The sequence below is a fragment of the Aegilops tauschii genome, chromosome 1 (genome assembly GCF_002575655.3).
Source record: "Aegilops tauschii subsp. strangulata cultivar AL8/78 chromosome 1, Aet v6.0, whole genome shotgun sequence".
NCBI classification, from domain to species: domain Eukaryota; kingdom Viridiplantae; phylum Streptophyta; class Magnoliopsida; order Poales; family Poaceae; genus Aegilops; species Aegilops tauschii.
This window is the reverse complement of record NC_053035.3, coordinates 303,913,239-303,933,215: the sequence shown is the minus strand read 5'-3', so window position 1 is coordinate 303,933,215 and position 19,977 is coordinate 303,913,239.

The following is a 19,977-nucleotide window of genomic DNA, read 5'->3' as shown; positions in this document are numbered from 1 at the left end:
CCATGTGTCTGCTATAACTCGGGCTCTGGCCTGGACAAGGGGTTGAGTGGATCCTGTCCCAGCTGTAAGAGTACGCCTCTTGCTGCGCCAGCGCTGTCTGAAGGAGCTCTCTGACCCGGCGGGTTTCAACAGCCGTTGGAGAGTCGCCATCAATTGGGAGAGCCGCCAGCCGTGCTGCCGCGGCAACCATGTTTTCCAGCGGGTTAGCATAATGACCCGGTGGTATTGGCACATACTGAGGCGGGGCAGGGTTCACCCGGGGAGGCCCCATCACTTGTGGCTGAATAGGTGTCCCAGCCCCGGGCACTATGATCTCTGGCGGGTTACTAGACCCTGCACCTGGCGTGTTGAAGAGGTTTCGAGGATCGTAGACCGGAGGGAGTCGAGATTGGGCCTTTTGATGCCTCCTTCTCATGACCTCATTGGATGCGTTCTGATCCATCGTGAGCCGGAAGGACTGCGCCTGAATCAACTGAGTCTGGGCGTTGAGAGCCGCCCTCTCCGCAACCATCCTGATCCCTTCCGCCGCCAGATCCTCCTTGGCTTTCACTAGATCTGACTTTAACTGCGCCACCTCCGCGTCATGCTGAGCTTGATCCGCCGGGTCAACCATGGCGGTCAACAGGGCCGTCATCTTGTCCGTGAGATCCATCAGCACTTGAGCCGGCGAGGGTACCGGGTTTCCTGACCCAGCGGCAGGGTTTTGAACAGGCTGTGCGCCGGCCATGAAGATTCCAACCCGGCTCGGCGGCTCAAAAGGGTCCGGAATACTGTCGCCATCGGAACAACCCCTGAGCCTGCCATCTTGAAGTTGATACAACGAGTTTGACTCATCTGTGGACGACTCGCCGTCAGAGCCGGCGGCCGTCCCATCACCAGATCCAGATCCATCAGAGAGCCCTCCATGGACACATCCCACAAAAGCATGCTTCAAGGCAGGTAGGGCCCGGGCGGGTCGTGCGCGCTGAGCCGTCTCGATGAGATCGGCGCAGAGATCAGGCTTAGGGCCCGGCTCACCAATCTTGCCAATGAAGACATGAATTCCGCCAAAGGGGACCCGGTACCCGTACTCAATTGAGCCGGCATCGGGGCCCCAGTTTGCATCGTCGATGTAGAGCTTGCCGCCCACAGCGTATCCCTTGAGCCCTTCGAAGCTGCCCTTCAAGAACTCAAATCCACCGTGCGCTGGCCCCACGATGGGCGCCAACTGTCGTGGAATTGTCACGGCAGATGTCCTTGAGCTAGGACTTAGTCGCGGAGCCATCGCAGCTAGGAAGCTTGAAGGGGTTAAATGGGACAAGGAACACGAGGGTTATACTAGTTCGGCCCCTTACGGTGAAGGTAAAAGCCTACGTCCAGTTGAGGTGGTATTGATTAGGGTTTCGATGACCAGGGAGCTTAACTGCTATGCCTGGCTCTCGACGAGATCTTACTTGTCCCTAAACCGCCGCCGGGTCGTCCCTTTATATAGAGAGGTTGACGCCCAGCAGCTCTCAGAGTCCCGGCCGGCTCATAAGAGTGTCCGGCTCGGACTCTCAACTATTATTGCCTTACACTACAAGTTCTACCATAATGGCGGTTGTAACTACGGGCCTTAAGCCATCTCCGGGTCTTAAGCCCATCTTTGGCCTGCCGTCTTCAAGCTTGGCGCCGGGCTTCGTGCGATGACCATTATGAGTAACCCGGCCCCTCCTGGCGGGTGACTCTAAGGTTTATATTCTCAACAAGTACCAAAGGGCAATGATCCAATTTCTGAACTTGGTGGGGAAACCTCTTTTCTGCAAAAGGTCGATGATGTATTCCCATTTGACTGAATCGATAGCTTTGAAGATGTCCAGCTTGAAAAGGAGTGATGTGGTTTTGATCTTGTGAAGGCTCCGAGCAGAGGCTCCATGGATTAACGGTCGGAAGCCCAAGGAGATAGCTCCACTCATTTTTGAGGCTTCATCGCGCAAAAATTGGAAGGTCAGAGAGGCGCTCAATAATGGTGCTTGGGTTGCCAAGGTCAAAGTTTTGGCCAACTTCACTATGGAGCATATCCGCCAATTTGTAGCCCTCTGGATGACCATTCAAGGCTTCCACCTTGATGAGTGAAAGGACGTGGATGTTGCCTAGAGGGGAGGGGTGAATATGCGCTTTAAAATAATTACGATTTAGGCTTGAATAAATGCGGAATAAAATTAGCATTTAATTTGTCAAGCACAAAATCTAAATATACTAAGTTGAACTATGTGCACCAACAACTTATGGTAAGCAAGATAAACAACTATGTGATGGCAATATATATAACATAAAACACTATGGCTATCACAAAGTAAACGGCATAAGTAAAGAGCCCGGGTAAGAGATAACCAAGGCATGCGGAGACGACGATGTATCCTGAAGTTCACAGCCTTGCGGATGCTAATATTCGTTTGAATCTGTGTGGAGGCACAATGCTCCCGAAGATGCCACTAGGGCCACCGTAATCTCCTCATGCCCTCACACAATGCAAGATGACGTGATTCCACTAAGGGGCCCTTGAAGGCAGTCACCGAACCCATACAAATGGCAACCCTTGGGGGCGGTCACTGAACCCATACAAAATGCTTGAGGCAATTTCCAAAAGTTAATTGGAGACCTCGACGCTTGCCCGGAGCTTTCCACCACAACGATTGAGCTCCACGACACCATCAACTATCTAGGGCGCCCAAGCACCCAAGAGGCACAAGCTCTAGGGTGCCCAAACACTCAAGAGTAATAACCTACTCAACTTTTCACTTCCATGTATCACCGTGGAGAACTCAAACCTATGCACCAAATACAATGGCAAAAGCACATGGAGTGCCCAAGTCCTTCTCTCCTAAATCCCGCCACAACAATGAAAGCTATGGAGAAATATGAGAGGAAGAACAAGGAAGAGAACACAAAGAACTGCAAAATCTAGATCCAAAGGGGTTCCCATCTTAGAGGAGAGATGGTTTGGTGGAAATGTAAATCTAGATCTCCTCTCCCTTTTCCCTCAAAAACTAACAAGAATCATGGGAGGAATCTCTTTTCCCTCAAAAACTAACAAGAATCATGGGAGGAATAAAGAGAAGGCAAAGCTTTTGGAGGTCAACAATGGAGGAGAAAGCTTGCCCAAAGTTGTTAGGAGCAATGGGGAAGAAGACCCCCTTTTATACTGGGAAGACAAATCCAACCGTTATGTGCACTGGTCGTGCTCAAGCGGTACTACCACTTAGCCTGGTCAACGCAACTCGACGAGTACAGAAGTACTAGAACGGTAGTTCCAAACGACAAAGATGATGAGGACCATGGGGATCAACAAAAACTTGTGGCTACCTCATGTAAACTTCCTCCTATAACACACCATGAAGAAAAGCATTCTAGACATCCAACTGTCGAAGAGACTAGCTACGAGTAACTGCCAATGATAACAAGAGGTGGATGGTAGTGGGCTTGACAACTGGACTGAAAGTATTCCCCGTGTCCATTCTCAATTATTATCAAGCAATCCTATAACTATTTTATTTTTCTTTCCTTTCCTTTTATTTGTTTACCTATCACTACTAGATTTGATACTTGCAACTGGCAAGAGAAGAGGAGTGACGACCCCCTTCCATTTGTTGGGGTGCAAGCATTTGCTTTGTGTGTGTGCAGGTACTGCTTACTTTGTTTGTGTGTCATCTCCTTCTGGTTCGATAACCTTGGTTCTTTACTGAGGGAAATACTATCTGCTACCATGCTACAACACCCTTCCTCTTCGGGGAAATCCAACAACCATCACAAGTAGCAGACGACAATTAGGAGCTGCCCTCCCCCCCGACACTGCCGACCGCCACCAAGGCCATCGACTCCGAATTCACCGTGGTGTGCGTTGAAGGAAATATGCCCTAGAGGCAATAATAAAGTTGTTATTTTATATTTCCTTATATCATGATAAATGTTTATTATTCATGCTAGAATTGTATTAACCAGAAATTTGATACATGTGTGGTGAAGGAAATATGCCCTAGAGGCAATAATAAAGTTGTTAATTATATTTCCTTATATCATGATAAATGTTTATTATTCATGCTAGAATTGTATTAACCGGAAACTTAGTACATGTGTGAATACATAGACAAAACAGAGTGTCCCTAGTATGCCTCTACTTGGCTAGCTCGTTAATCAAAGATGGTTAAGTTCTTGACCATAGACATGTGTTGTCATTTGATGAATAGGATCACATCATTAGAGAATGATGTGATGGACTAGACCCATCCGTTAGCTTAGCATAATAATCGTTACAGCGTAATTGGGTGATTATGCAACTCCCGAATACCGAGGAACACCTAGTGTGCTATCAAACGTCACAATGTAACTGGGTGATTATAAAGATGCTGTACAGGTGTCTCCGAAGGTGTTTGTTGGGTTGGCATAGATCAAGATTAGGATTTGTCACTCCGAGTATCGGAGAGGTATCTCTGGGCCCTCTCGGTAGTGCACATAACTATAAGCCTTGCAAGCAATGTGACTAATGAGTTAGTTGCGGGATGGTGCATTACGGAACGAGTAAAGAGACTTGCCGGTAACGAGATTGAACTAGGTATGATGATACCAACGATCGAATCTCGGGCAAGTAACATACCAATGACAAAGGGAATGACGTATGTTGTCATTGCGGTTTGACCGATAAAGATCTTCGTAGAATATGTAGGAACCAATATGAGCACCCAGGTTCCACTATTGGTTATTGACCGGAGATGTGTCTCGGTCATGTCTACATAGTTCTCGAACCCGTAGGGTCCGCACGCTTAACGTCCGATGACGATTTGTATTATGAGTTATGTGTTTTGGTGACCGAAGATCGTTTGGAGTCCCGGATGAGATCACGGACATGATGAGGAGTCTCGAAATGGTCGAGAGGTAAAGATTGATATATTGGAAGATGGTATTCGGACACCGGAATGGTTTCGAGTGGTTCGGGTATTTTTCCGGATTCCCCTCCTCTTTCGTATTCCTAGTAGGAGGAGGGAAGGAGGAAGAGGGGAGAAGGAAATAGGGGGGCACTGCCCCCTCCTAGTCCAATTCGGACCAGCCCATGGGGGGGGGGGCGCTGCCTCCCCTTGTGGTCCTTCTCTCATTTCCAGTAAAGCCCATTAAGGCCCAATACTTCCCCCGGCGAATTCCCGTAACTCTCCGGTACTCCGAAAAATACCTGAATCACTCAGAACCATTTCGATGTCCAAATATAGCCTTCCAATATATGAATCTTTACCTCTCGACCATTTCGAGACTCCTCGTCATGTCCGTGATCTCATCCGGGACTCCGAACAAACTTCGGTCATCAAATCACATAACTCATAATACAAATCGTCATCGAACGTTAAACGTGCGGACCCTAGGGTTCGAGAACTATGTAGACATGACCGAGACACATCTCCGGTCAATAACCAATAGCGGAACCTGGATGCTCATATTGGCTCTTACATATTCTACGAAGATCTTTATCAGTCAAACCGCATAACAACATACATTTGTTCCCTTTGTCATCGGTATGTTACTTGCCCGAGATTCGATCGTCGGTATCATCATACCTAGTTCAATCTCGTTACCGACAAGTCTCTTTACTCGTTCCGCAATGCATCATCCCGCAACTAACTCATTAGTCACATTGCTTGCAAGGCTTACAGTGATGTGCATTACCGAGAGGGCCCAGAGATACCTCTCCGATACACGGAGTGACAAATCCTAATCTTGATCTATGCCAACTCAACAAACACCTTCGGAGACACCTATAAAGCATCTTTATAATCACCCAGTTACGTTGTGATGTTTGATAGCTGATATGTCTCCAACGTATCTATAATTTTTGATTGCTCCATGCTATATTATCTTCTGTTTTGGACATTATTGGGCTTTATTATTCACTTTTATATTATTTTTGGGACTAACCTATTAACCGGAGGCCCAGCCCAGAATTGCTATTTTTTGCCTATTTCAGAGTTTCGCAAAAAAGAATATCAAACAGAGTCCAAATGGAATGAAACCTTCGGGAACGTGATTTTCAGAACGAACATGATCCAGAGGACTTGGACCCTACGTCAAGAAATCAAGCAGGAAGCCACGAGGTAGGGGGGCGCGCCTACCCCCCTAGGCGCGCCCTCCACCCTCGTGGGCCCCACGTTGCTCCACCGACGTACTCCTTCCTCCTATATATACCTACGTACCCCCAAACGATCAGATACGGAGCTAAAAACCTAATTCCACCGCCGCAACCTTCTGTACCCACGAGATCCCATCTTGAGGCTTGTTCCGGAGCTCCGCCGGAGGGGGCATCAATCACGGAGGGCAATCCCTACTCACGCACATTGATATCTATTGATGGGCATCTCCATAGCCCGTTGATACGCCTAGTTGATGTGAGACTATCTTCTCCTTTTTGTCTTCTCCACAACCACCATTCTATTCCACATATAGTGCTATGTCCATGGCTCACGCTCATGTATCGCGTGAAGATTGAAAAAGTTTGAGAACGCCAAAAGTATGAAACAATTGCTTGGCTTGTCATCGGGGTTGTGCATGATTTAAATATTTTGTGTGGTGAAGATAGAGCATAGCCAGACTATATGATTTTGTAGGGATAACTTTCTTTGGCCATGTTATTTTGAGAAGACATAATTGCTTAGTTAGTATGCTTGAAGTATTATTATTTTTATGTCAATATGAACTTTTATCTTGAATCTTTCAGATCTGAATATTCATACCACAATTAAGAAGAATTACATTGAAATTATGCCAAGTAGCATTCCGCATCAAAAATTCTGTTTTTATCATTTACCTACTCGAGGACGAGCGGGAATTAAGCTTGGGGATGATTGATACGTCTCCAATGTATCTATAATTTTTGATTGCTCCATGCTATATTATCTTCTGTTTTGGACATTATTGGGCTTTATTATTCACTTTTATATTAGTTTTGGGACTAACCTATTAACCGGAGGCCCAGCCCAGAATTGCTATTTTTTGCCTATTTCAGAGTTTCACAGAAAAAGAATATCAAACGGAGTCCAAACGGAATGAAACCTTTGGGAACGTGATTTTCGGAATGAACATGATCCAGAGGACTTGGACCCTACGTCAAGAAATCAAGCAGGAAGCCACGAGGTAGGGGGCGCGCCTACCCCATGGGCGCTCCGTCCACCCTTGTGGGCCCCACGTTGCTCCACCGACGTACTCCTTCCTCCTATATATACCTACGTACCCCCAAACGATCATATACGGAGCTAAAAACCTAATTCCACCGCCGCAACCTTCTATACCCACGAGATCCCATCTTGGGGCCTGTTCCGGAGCTCCGCCGGAGGGGGCATCGATCACGGAGGGCTTCTACATCAACACCATAGCCTCTCCGATGAAGTGTGAATAGTTTACCTCAGACCTCGGGTCCATAGTTATTAGCTAGATGGCTTCTTCTCTCTTTTTGGATCTCAATACAATGTTCTCCCCCTCTCTTGTGGAGATCTATTCGATGTAATCTTCTTTTGCGGTGTGTTTGTTGAGACCGATGAATTGTGGGTTTATGATCAAGTTTATCTATGAACAATATTTGAATCTTCTGAATTCTTTTATGTATGATTGGTTATCTTTGCAAGTCTCTTCGAATTATCAGTTTGGTTTGGCCTACTAGATTGATCTTTCTTGCAATGGGAGAAGTGCTTAGCTTTGGGTTCAATCTTGCGATGTCCTTTCCCAGTGACAGTAGGGGCAGCAAGGCACGTATTGTATTGTTGCCATCGAGGATAACAAGATGGGGTTTTTATCATATTGCATGAATTTATCCCTCTACATCATGTCATCTTGCTTAAAGTGTTACTCTGTTCTTATGAACTTAATACTCTAGATGCATGCTGGATAGCGGTCGATGTGTGGAGTAATAGTAGTAGATGCAGGCAGGAGTCGGTCTACTTGTCTCGGACGTGATGCCTATATACATGATCATACCTAGATATTCTCATAACTATGCTCAATTCTGTCAATTGCTCAACAGTAATTTGTTCACCCACCGTAAAATACTTATGCTCCTGAGAGAAGCCACTAGTGAAACCTGTGGCCCCCGGGTCTATCTTCCATCATATTAATCTTCCAACACTTAGTTATTTCCGTTGCCTTTTATTTTGTTTACTTTACTTTGCATCTTTATCATAAAAATACCAAAAATATTATCTTATCATATCTATCAGATCTCACTCTCGTAAGTGACTGTGTAGGGATTGACAATCTCTTATCGCGTTGGTTGCGAGGATTTATTTGTTTGTGTAGGTGCGAGGGACTCGCGCGTAGCCTCCTACTGGATTGATACCTTGGTTCTCAAAAACTGAGGGAAATACTTACGCTACTTTGCTGCATGACCCTTTCCTCTTCAAGGGAAAACCAACGGAGTGCTCAAGAGGTAGCAAGAAGGATTTCTGGCGCCGTCGCCGGGGAGGTCTACGCAAAAGTCAACATACCAAGTACCCATCACAAACCCTTATCTCCCGCATTACATTATTTGCCATTTGCCTCTCGTTTTCCTCTCCCCCACTTCACCCTTGCTGTTTTATTCGCCCTCTCTTTTCCGTTCGCCTTCTTCTTTCCTTTTTGTCCCTCGCTCTTTCTGCCGTTATGTCTGAAATTGGGGAAATTATTGTCGATATGGACAATAATAATATCATGGAAAATTCTGATGCTCCTGCTGAAGAACCCCCTACCTTGCATATAAAAAGATTTCGAATTGGTAGTGGTAATATTATTGGAAAAGGAGTTATTCAAGATTTCTTTACTTGTGCCGGTGCTTTGCCTTCTATGGGTAGTTCCATTCTTCATAACTAGTAGTCTTGCGGACGCTATTGCCATGCTTATAGTTGAACTTGAAAGGCAATTTATGCACTTGCACCCTTGCGCACAAAGGATTTTCCTAGAATTTTCTAATATAGAGCATTCTTCTGTTAAGTGTGCCGCTACTATCTTTTTGGCTTATGAGTTCAGATTTATAATAAAAGAGGCCAAAGAAATCTTTGCGCATTATAGGGTGGACGCTGGCCGTCCTCCCATAGACTCTTTGATCAAGAAGAAATAATGCGTTTTCAATCTCTAGACTATGTTGCTTTCAATGAAAACCTTAGAAAAAAGGTCCCTACCAATGTTCTAGTTGATAGAATTTCTGAACTTAATAATGATTTGGCTATTCGAAATAATGAGCTAGGATATTCTCTCGAGTATAGGCTCACAAAGTTCTGTCAAAAGAATGCTTATAATGATGAATTGGTCGTGCAATACGAAGGGCCGAAGGAGGAACCTATACCTCCTAAAATTGATCTTGGGGACTTTTGTCCCATTAAGTTTAGCCCTTTTTATTACTTTTGCTTGCCTCAAAGAAAACTTGCTGCTGAACGTAGAGAATACGAAATGAGTTTTAATGATCTATCCTATTACTATGGCACTACCTAGATCTATCCTTGCTTTTATGCCTAGCTAGGGGCGTTAAACTATAGCGCTTGTTGGGAGGCAACCCAATTTTTTTTATTTTTTTTGCTTCTGTTTAGGAATAAATATTTGTTCTAGCCTCTGGTTAGATGTGTTTTTATGTTTTAATTAGTGTTTGTGCCAAGTTAAACCTATAGGATCTTCTTGGATGATAGTTATTTGATCTTGCAGAAAATTCCAGAAACTTTATGTTCACGAAAATAATTGTTAAAAATCACCAGAACGTGATAAAATATTGATTCCAATTGCTGCTGATCAATAAACAAATTGTATAGGTCTTCCTATTTTGGCTGATTTTTTGGAGTTCCATTAGTTTGCGTTAGTTACAGATTACTACAGACTGTTCTGTTTTTGACAGATTCTGTTTTTCGTGTGTTGTTTGCTTATTTTGATGAATCTATGGCTAGTAAAATAGTTTATAAACCATAGAGAAGTTGGAATATAGTAGGTTTAACACCAATATAAATAAAGAAAAAGTTCATTACAGTACCTTGAAGTGGTCTTTTGTTTTCTTTCGCTAACGGAGCTCACGAGATTTTCTGCTAAGTTTTGTGTTGTGAAGTTTTCAAGTTTTGGGTGAGAGATTTGATGGATTATGGAACAAGGAGTGGCAAGAGCCTAAGCTTGGGGATGCCCATGGCACCCCCAAGATAATCTAAGGACACCAAAAAGCCAAAGCTTGGGGATGCCCCGGAAGGCATCCCCTCTTTCGTCTACTTCCATCGGTAACTTTACTTGGAGCTATATTTTTATTCACCACATGATATGTGTTTTGCTTGGAGCGTCTTGTATTATTTGAGTCCTTATTTGTTAGTTTACCACAATCATCCTTGCTGTACACACCTTTTGAGAGATACACACATGATTCGGAAATTATTAGAATACTCTATGTGCTTGACTTATATCTTTTGAGTTATATAGTTTTTGCTCTAGTGCTTCACTTATATCTTTTAGAGCACGGTGGTGATCTTGTTTTATAGAAACTATTGTTCTCTCATGCTTCACTTAGATTATTTTGAGAGTCCTACAAAACAGCAGGGTAGTTTGCTTTAACAATAATAGGCATACAAGATTAGTAAAAGAAAAATTCTTATGAGTGTGTTGAATACTATGAGAAGTTTGATGCTTGATAATTGTTTTGAGATATGAAGATGGTGATAGTAGAGTCATGCTAGTTGAGTAGTTTTGAATTTGATAAATACTAGTGTTAAAGTTTGTGATTCCCGTAGCATGCACGTATGGTGAACCGTTATGTGATGAAGTCGGAGCATGATTTATTTATTGATTGTCTTCCTTATGAGTGGCGGTCGGGGACGAGCGATGGTCTTTTCCTACCAATCTATCCCCTTAGGAGCATGCACGTAATACTTTGCTTTGATAACTTGTAGATTTTTGCAATAAGTATATGAGTTCTTTATGACTAATGTTGAGCCCATGGATTATACGCACCCTTCTTCCTTCCACCATTGCTAGCCTCTCTAATACCGCGCACTTTTCACCGGTATCATACACCCACCATATACCTTCCTCAAAACAGCCACCATACCTACCTATCATGGCATTTCCATAGCCATTCCGAGATATATTGCCATGCAACATTCCACCGTTTCGTTTATTATGACACGCTCCATCATTGTCATATTGCCTTGCATGATCATGTAGTTGACATTGTATTTGTGGCAAAGCCACCATTCATAATTCTTTCATACATGTCACTCTTGATTCATTGCATATCCCGGTACACCACCGGAGGCATTCATATAGAGTTATATTCTGTTCTAAGTATTGAGTTGTAATTGTTGAGTTGTAAGAAAATAAAAGTGTGATGATTATCATTTTTAGAGCATTGTCCCAAGTGAGGAAAGGATGATGGGGGCTATGATTCCCCCACAAGTCGGGATGGGACTCCGGACGAAAAAAAAGAAAAGAAAATAGGCCATAAAAAAAGAGAAAAAAGGCCCAAATAAAAAAAATGAGAGAAAAAGAGAGAAGGGACAATGTTACTATCCTTTTACCACACTTGTGCTTCAAAGTAGCACCATGATCTTCATGATAGAGAGTCTCCCATGATATCACTTTCATATACTAGTGGGAATTTTTCATTATAGAACTTGGCTTGTATATTCCAATGATGGGCTTCCTCAAAATGCCCTAGGTCTTCGTGAGAAAGCGAGTTGGATGCACACCCACTTAGTTTCTTTTGTTGAGCATTCATATACTTATAGCTCTAGTGCATACGTTGCATGGCAATCCCTACTCACGCACATTGATATCTATTGATGGGCATCTCCATAGCCCGTTGATACGCCTAGTTGATGTGAGACTATCTTCTCCTTTTTGTCTTCTCCACAACCACCATTCTATTCCACATATAGTGCTATGTCCATGGCTCAAGCTCATGTATCGCGTGAAGATTGAAAAAGTTTGAGAACGCCAAAAGTATGAAACAATTGCTTGGCTTGTCATCGGGGTTGTGCATGATTGAAATATTTTGTGTGGTGAAGATAGAGCATAGCCAGACTATATGATTTTGTAGGGATAACTTTCTTTGGCCATGTTATTTTGAGAAGACATAATTGCTTAGTTAGTATGCTTGAAGTATTATTATTTTTATGTCAATATGAACTTTTATCTTGAATCTTTCGGATCTGAATATTCATACCACAATTAAGAAGAATTACATTGAAATTATGCCAAGTAGCATTCCGCATCAAAAATTCTGTTTTTATCATTTACCTACTCGAGGACGAGCGGGAATTAAGCTTGGGGATGATTGATACGTCTCCAATGTATCTATAATTTTTGATTGCTCCATGCTATATTATCTTTTGTTTTGGACATTATTGGGCTTTATTATTCACTTTTATATTATTTTTGGGACTAACCTATTAACCGGAGGCCCAGCCCAGAATTGCTATTTTTTTGCCTATTTCAGAGTTTTGCAGAAAAAGAATATCAAACGGAGTCCAAACGGAATGAAACCTTCGGGAACGTGATTTTCGGAACGAACATGATCCAGAGGACTTGGACCCTACGTCAAGAAATCAAGCAGGAAGCCACGAGGTAGGGGGGCGCGCCTACCCCCTGGGCGCTCCGTCCACCCTTGTGGGCCCCACGTTGCTCCACTGACGTACTCCTTCCTCCTATATATACCTACGTACCCCTAAACGATCAGATACGGAGCTAAAAACCTAATTCCACCGCCGCAACCTTCTATACCCACGAGATCCCATCTTGGGGCCTGTTCCGGAGCTCCGCCGGAGGGGGCATCGATCACGGAGGGCTTCTACATCAACACCATAGCCTCTCCGATGAAGTGTGAGTAGTTTACCTCAGACCATCGGGTCCATAGTTATTAGCTAGATGGCTTCTTCTCTCTTTCTGGATCTCAATACAATGTTCTCCCCCTCTCTTGTGGAGATCTATTCGATGTAATCTTCTTTTGCGGTGTGTTTGTTGAGACCGATGAATTGTGGGTTTATGATCAAGTTTATCTATGAACAATATTTGAATCTTCTGAATTCTTTTATGTATGATTGGTTATCTTTGCAAGTCTCTTCAAATTATCAGTTTGGTTTGGCCTACTAGATTGATCTTTCTTGCAATGGGAGAAGTGCTTAGCTTTGGGTTCAATCTTGCGGTGTCCTTTCCGTGTGACAGTAGGGGCAGCAAGGCACGCATTGTATTGTTGCCATCGAGGATAACAAGATGGGGTTTTTTATCATATTGCATGAATTTATCCCTCTACATCATGTCATATTGCTTAAAGCGTTACTCTGTTCTTATGAACTTAATACTCTAGATGCATGCTGGATAGCGGTCGATGTGTGGAGTAATAGTAGTAGATGCAGGCAGGAGTCGGTCTACTTGTCTCGGACGTGATGCCTATATACATGATCATACCTAGATATTCTCATAACTATGCTCAATTTTGTAAATTGCTCAACAGTAATTTGGTCACCCACCGTAAAATACTTATGCTCCTGAGAGAATCCACTAGTGAAACCTATGGCCAGCGGGTCTATCTTCCATCATATTAATCTTCCAACACTTAGTTATTTCCGTTGCCTTTTATTTTGTTTACTTTACTTTGCATGTTTATCATAAAAATACCAAAAATATTATCTTATCATATCTATCAGATCTCACTCTCGTAAGTGACCGTGTAGGGGTTGACAATCCCTTATCGCGTTGGTTGCGAGGATTTATTTGTTTGTGTAGGTGCGAGGGACTCGCGCGTAGCCTCCTACTGGATTGATACCTTGGTTCTCAAAAACTGAGGGAAATACTTACGCTAATTTGCTGCATCACCCTTTCCTCTTCAAGGGAAAACCAACGCAGTGCTCAAGAGGTAGCAATAGCACACAAGGTGTTCCTCCGGTATTCGGGTGTTGCACAATCTCATAGTCAGAGGAACATGTATAAGTCATGAAGAAAGCAATAGCAATAAAACTAAACGATCATTATGCTAAGCTAACGGATGGGTCTTGTCCATCACATCATTCTTTAATGATGTGATCCCGTTCATCAAATGACAACACATGTCTATGGTTAGAAAACTTAACCATCTTTGATTAATGAGCTAGTCAAGTAGAGGCATACTAGGGACATTCTGTTTTGTCTACGTATTCACACATGTACTAAGTTTCCGGTTAATACAATTCTAGCATGAATAATAAACATTTATCATGATATAAGGAAATATAAATAACAACTTTATTATTGCCTTTAGGGCATATTTCCTTCAGTCTCCCACTTGCACTAGAGTCAATAATCTAGTTCACATCGCCATGTGATTTAACACCAATAGTTCACATCGCCATGTGACCAACACTCAAAAGGTTTACTAGAGTCAATAATCTAGTTCACGTCGCTATGTGATTAACACCCAAGAGCAATAAGGTATTATCATGTTTTGCCTGTGAGAGAAATTTTCGTCTATGGGTCTGCAACATTCAGATTCGTATGTATTTTGCAAATTTCTATGTCTACAATATTCTGCACGGAGCTACCCTAGCTAATTGCTCCCACTTTCAATATGTATCTAGATCGAGACTTAGAGTCATCCAGATCGGTGTCAAAGCTTGCATCGACGTAACTCTTTACGACGAACTCTTTGTCACCTTCATAACCAAGAAACATTTCCTTATTCCACTAAGGATATTTTTTGACCGCTGTCCAGTGATCCACTCCTGGATCACTATTGTACCCTCTTGCCAAACTCATGGTGAGGTACACAATAGGTCTAGTATACAGCTTAGCATACTTTATAGAACCTATGACTGAGGCATATGGAATGACTTTTCATTCTCTTCCTATTTTCTACCGTGGCCGGGTTTTGAGTCTTTACACACCTTGCAACAAAGGAAAGAACTCCTTCTTTGACTGTTCCATTTTGAACTACTTCAAAAACTTGTCAAGGTATGTACTCATTGAAAAAAAATTATCAAATGTCTTGATCTATCTCTATAGATCTTGATGCTCAATATGTAAGCAGCTTCACCGAGGTCTTTCTTTGAAAAAAATCCTTTCAAACACTCCTTTATGCTTTCCAGAAAATTCTACATTATTTCGGATCAACAATATGTCATTCACATATACTTATCAGAAATGCTTTAGTGCTCCCACTCACTTTCGTGTAAATACATGCTTCATCGCAAGTCTGTATAAAACTATATGCTTTGTTCAACTCATCAAAGCGTATATTCCAACTCCAAGATGCTTGCACCAGTCCATAGATGGATCGTTGGAGCTTTCACACTTTGTTAGCACCTTTAGGATTGACAAAACCTTCTTGTTGTATCATACACAACTCTCCTTTAAGAAATCCATTAAGGAATGCAGTTTTGACATCCATTTGCCAGATTTCATAAAATGTGGCAATTGCTAACATGATTCGGATAGACTTAAGCATCGCTATGAGTGAGAAATCTCATCGTAGTAAACACCTTGAACTTGTCGAAAACCTTTTGCGACAATTCGAGCTTTGTAGATAGTAACACTACTATCAACATTCGTCTTCCTCTTGAAGATCCATTTATTCTCAATGGCTTGCCAATCATCGGGCAAGTCAACCAAAGTCCACACTTTGTTCTCCTACATGGATCCCATCTTAGATTTCATGGCCTCAAGCCATTTTGCGGAATCTGGGCTCATCATCGCTTCTTCATAGTTCGTAGGTTCGTCATGGTCAAGTAACATGACCTCCAGAACAGGATTTTCGTACCACTCTGGTGCGGACCTTACTCTGGTTTACCTACGAGGTTCGGTAGTAACTTGATCTGAAGTTTCATGATCATCATCATTAGCTTCCTCACTAATTGGTGTAGTAATCACTGGAACTGATTTCTGTGATGAACTACTTTCCAGTTCGGGAGCAAGTACAATTACCTCATCAAGTTCTACTTTCCTCCCACTCATTTCTTTCGAGAGAAACTCCTTCTCTAGAAAGGATCCATTCTTAGCAACAAATATCTTGCCTTCGGTTCTGTGATAGAAGGTGTACCCAACAGTCTCCTTTGGGTATCCTATGAAGACACATTTCTCCGATTTGGGTTCGAGCTTATCAGGTTGAAGCTTTTTCACATAAGCATCACAGCCCCAAACTTTAAGAAATGACAACTTGGGTTTCTTGCCAAACCACAATTCATATGGTGTCGTCTCAACGGATTTTAGATGGTGCCCTATTTAATGTGAATGCGGCTGTCTCTAATGCATAACCCCAAAACGATAGTGGTAAATCGGTAAGAGACATCATAGATTGCACTATATCCAATAAAGTACGGTTACGACGTTCGGACAGACCATTATGCTGTGGTGTTCCAGGTGGCATGCGTTTGTGAAACTATTCCACATTGTTTTAATTTAAGGCCAAACTTGTAACTCAAATATTCGCCTCTACGATCAGATCGCACAAACTTTATTTTCTTGTTACGATGATTCTCCACTTCACTCTGAAATTCCTTGAACTTTTTCAAATGTTTCCGACTTATGTTTCATCAAGTAGATATACCCATATCTGCTCAAATCATCTGTGAAGGTTAGAAAATAATGATACCCGCTGCGAGCCTCAACACTCATCGGACCGCATACATCAGCATGTATTATTTCCAATAAGTCAGTTGCTCGCTCCATTGTTCCGGAGAACAGAGTCTTAGTCATCTTGCCCATGAGGCATGGTTCGCAAGCATCAAGTGATTCATAATCAAGTGATTCCAAAAGCACATCAGCATGGGGTTCCTTCATGCGCTTTACACCAATATGACCTAAATGGCAGTGCCACAACTAAGTTGCACTATCATTATTAACTTTGCATCTTTTGGCTTCAATATTATGAATATGTGTATCACTACGATCGAGATTCAATAAACCATTTAAACTAAGTGTATGACCATAGAAGGTTTTATTCATGTAAACAGAACAACAATTATTCTTTGACTTAAATGAATAACCGTATTGCAATAAACATTATCCAATCATATTCATGCTCAACGCAAACACCAAATAACATTTATTTTAGGTTCAACACTAATCTCGAAGGTAAAAAGGAGTGTGATGGTGATCTTATCAACCTTGGAATCATTTCCAACACACATCGTCACCTTGTCCTTAACTAGTCTCTGTTCATTTTGCAACTCCTATTTCGAGCTACTAATCTTAGCAACTGAAACCGGTATCAAATACCCTGGGGTTACTATGAATACTAGTAAAGTACACATCAATAACATGTATATCAAATATATTTGTGTTCACTTTGCCATCCTTCTTATCCGCCAAGTATTTAGGGTAGTTCCGCTTCCAGTGACCATTCCCTTTGTAGTAGAAGCACTCGGTTTCAGGCTTAGGTCTAGCTTTGGGTTTCTTCATGGGAGTGGCAACTTGCTTGCCATTCTTCTTGAAGTTCCCTTTCTTTCCCTTGCCCTTTTACTTGAAACTAGTAGTCTTGTCAACCATGAACACTTGATGCTTTTTTCTTGATTTCTACCTTCGCCGATTTCAGCATCGCGAAGAGCTTGGGAATTGTTTCCGTTATCCCTTGCATATTATAGTTCATCATGAAGTTCTAGTAACTTGGTGATAGTGACTAGAGAACTCTGTCAATCACTATCTTATCTGGAAGATTAACTCCCACTTGATTCAAGTGATTGTAGTACTCAGACATTCTGAGCACATGCTCACTAGCTGAGCTATTCTCCTCCATCTTGTAGGCAAAGTACTTGTTAGAGGTCTCATACCTCTTAACACGGGCATGAGTCTAAAATACCAATTTCAGCTCTTGGAACATGTCATATGCTCCGTAGCGTTTCAAAATGTTTTTGAAGTCCCGGTTCTAAGCCGTAAAGCATGGTGCACTAAACTATCAAGTAGTCATCATACCGAGCTTTGCCAAACGTTCATAATGTCTGCATCTGCTCCTGCAATAGTTCTGTCACCTAGCGGTGCATCAATGACATAATTCTTCTATGCAACAATGAGGGTAATCCTCAGATCACGGGCCTAGTCCGCATCATTGCTACTATCATCTTTCAACTTAGTTTTCTCTAGGAACATATCAAAAATAAATAGGGAAGCTATACGCGAGCTATTGATCTACAACATAGATATGCAAATACTATCAGGACTAAGTTCATGATAAATTTAAGTTCAATTAATCATATTACTACAACTCCCACTTAGATATACATCCCTCTAGTCATCTAGGTGATCACGTGATCCATATCAACTAAACCATGTCCGATCATCACGTGAGCTGGAGTAGTTTTCAATGTTGAACATCACTATGTTGATCATATCTACTATATGATTCACGCTCGACCTTTCGGTCTCAGTGTTCCGAGGCCATATCTGCATATGCTAGGCTCGTCAAGTTTAACCCGAGTATTCTGCGTGTACAAAACTGGCTTGCACCCGTTGTATGTGAACGTAGAGCTTATCACACCCGATCATCACGTGGTGTCTCGGCACGACGAACTGTAGCAACGGTGCATACTCAGGGAGAACACTTGTACCTTGAAATTTAGTGAGAGATCATCTTATAATGCTACCGTCGTACTAAGCAAAATAAGATGCCTAAAAAGATAATCATCACATGCAATCAAATAAGTGATATGATATGGCCATCATCATCTTGTGCCTTTGATCCCATCTCCAAAGCACCATCATGATCACCATCGTCATCGGCTTGACACCTTGATCTCCATCGAAGCATCGTTGTCGTCTCCCCAACTATTGCTTCTACGACTATCGCTACCGCTTAGTGATAAAGTAAAGCAATTACATGGCATTTGCATTTCATACAATAAAGCGACAACCATATGGCTCCTGCCAGTTGCCGATAACTGTTACAAAACATGATCATCTCATACAACAATTTATATATCATCACGTCTTGACCATATCACATCACAGCAAGCCCTCAAAACAAGCTAGACATCCTCTACTTTGTTGTTGCAAGTTTTACGTGGCTGCTACGGGCTTAGCAAGAACCGTTCTTACCTACGCATCAAAACCACAACGATTTTTCATCAAGTGTGCTGTTTTAACCTTCAACAAGGATCGGGCTTAGTCAAACTCGATTCAACTAAAGTTGGAGAAACAGACACCCACTAGCCACCTGTGTGTGAAGCACGGCGGTAGAACCAGTCTCATGAACGCGGTCATGTAATGTCGGTCTAGGCCGCTTCATCCAATAATACCACCGAATAAAAGTATGACATGCTGGTAAGCAGCATGACTATTATCGCCCACAATTCTTTGTGTTCTACTCATGCATATAACATCTATGCATAGACCTGTCTCGGATGCGACTGTTGGGGAACGTAGTATTTCAAAAAAATTCCTACGATCACGCAAGATCTATCTAGGAGAAGCATAGCAATGAGCGTCGAGAGTGTGTCCACGTACCCTCGTAGACCGAAAGTGGAAGCGTTTATCAACGCGGTTGATGTAGTTGTACGTCTTCATGATCCAACCGTTCCTAGCACCGAACGTACGGCACCTCCGTGTTCAGCACACGTTCAGCTCGATGACGTCCCTCGTACTCTTGATCCAGTTGAGGCCGAGGGAGAGTTCCATCAGCACGACGGCGTGGCGACGGTGATGATGAAGTTACCGGCGCAAGGCTTTGCCTAAGCACTACAACGATATGACCAAGGTGTGTAACTGTGGAGGGGGGCACCACGCATAGCTACGAGAAACTTTGATGTGTTATTGGGGTGCCCCCTGGCCACGTATATAAAGGAGGGGAGGGAAGAGGTGGCCGGCCCAAGGGGGTGCGCCAGGTGTGGGGAATCCTACTAGGACTCTGATGACCCACAAGTATAGGGGATCTGTCGTAGTTCTTTCGATAAGTAAGAGTGTCGAACCCAACGAGGAGCAGAAGGAAATGACAAGCGGTTTTCAACAAGGTATTCTCTGCAAGCACTGAAATTATCGGTAACAGATAGTTTTGTGATAAGGTAATTCGTAATGGGTAACAAGTAACAAGAG